Below are 1345 nucleotides of genomic sequence, written 5' to 3'. Positions count from 1 at the left end.
CTGGCTATACAGGCGCCGCAGTCAACCAGTTAACAAGACGGACTTTTCCTAGTTGCAACTAGTACTTGAACGCAGCATATCAACTCTCAAATCACGTGGACCCAATATGATACGCAACTGTGTTTGTTTAGCTTTTAAACGCGGGTCAAATAATATATAGATGTAACTTCTATAGGCATTTATGTAGGCAGTGTCTAGTAAAATGTCTTAAGATAGTGTATAATGTGCATATCAAGTTTTGTTTCTGTAAAACACGTGTTAACTTCCTTAGCCTCTAGTCGTTTTTTCATTCAAAGAATCATGGGAGTTGTAGTTTTTGGGTCAAATCTATATTTTAAGCATGTCGAGCAGGGGTATTCACCTCTTAGAGGCGCTGCATGGTCAATCTGAATCCTGCATTGGCCGTGCAGCATTTTTGACGATATGGCCTTTGCAGAAGTCAGGGCATTCATACATCTTTGTTGAGCAGAACTGTTGTGAAGGAAGTTGTCAAGGAAGTACATTTTTGTTTATTTAGGACCGCCCACCCTCACCTACTGTCAGCCAATCATGCCAATGCAGAGCTTTTTGGACCCCTCAGCATGTTCAAATCCAATTTATGCTTGATCAAACAAATGTGGTCAGAGGCACCATATGGATGGTACGATGCAATTGGCGAACCTCTGGGGGAATGCAGAGGCCACATTGAGCTAATTACCGCATGGCAGTGTTCCTCTCAAATGTGTTAATAATGCAGATGACTCCATATAGCTCTGCATTGACATGATTGATTGACGGTAGGTCCTGTATAAACACACTCATTTCCTTGACAACTTCCTTTTCAACAGCTCTGAGCTGTGCCGCAAAGCAAGAAGTATGAATGTCCCTAGGCGCACACCCCGAGACAATTATTTTGTGTAGAGGTGCTGACTAATGGCAAATAAACTGTAAGCTCTGAGAGAACCACATTTAGAGCAGAAAGTTAATTCATACCTCCCCCCACAGGCATGTGCATCCATGGAAACCTGCAGGATTGTTGAAGATGATGTAAGTGACCTACTGAAAGACAAACAGAAACACAAATCCTATGATAACCTGAGTAGAGACGAGAGAAAGGCTCTTAAGGACTTTACGATCAGATCCTTCGATTATCATAAAAAAAATGAGACCGGAGGAATTTGTATACAAAACAAATGTGACCATGTGAATGAATGTCACCAACAACAATCTAAATGTGACTTGTATCATAAACTGAATTATGACCCTACCCTAGAATTCCAGCATAATATCACATCCACAGTGGAAAGCTGTTTGGAATCAGGACAAATCACAAAACAATAATGTGAATTTGTGTGAAATTTCCTTA

This window comes from Oncorhynchus gorbuscha, linkage group LG21 (genome assembly GCF_021184085.1).
Source record: "Oncorhynchus gorbuscha isolate QuinsamMale2020 ecotype Even-year linkage group LG21, OgorEven_v1.0, whole genome shotgun sequence".
Taxonomy (NCBI): Eukaryota; Metazoa; Chordata; class Actinopteri; order Salmoniformes; family Salmonidae; genus Oncorhynchus; species Oncorhynchus gorbuscha.
The sequence above is the reverse complement of the archived record's forward strand: the minus strand, read 5'-3'. Positions refer to the sequence as shown.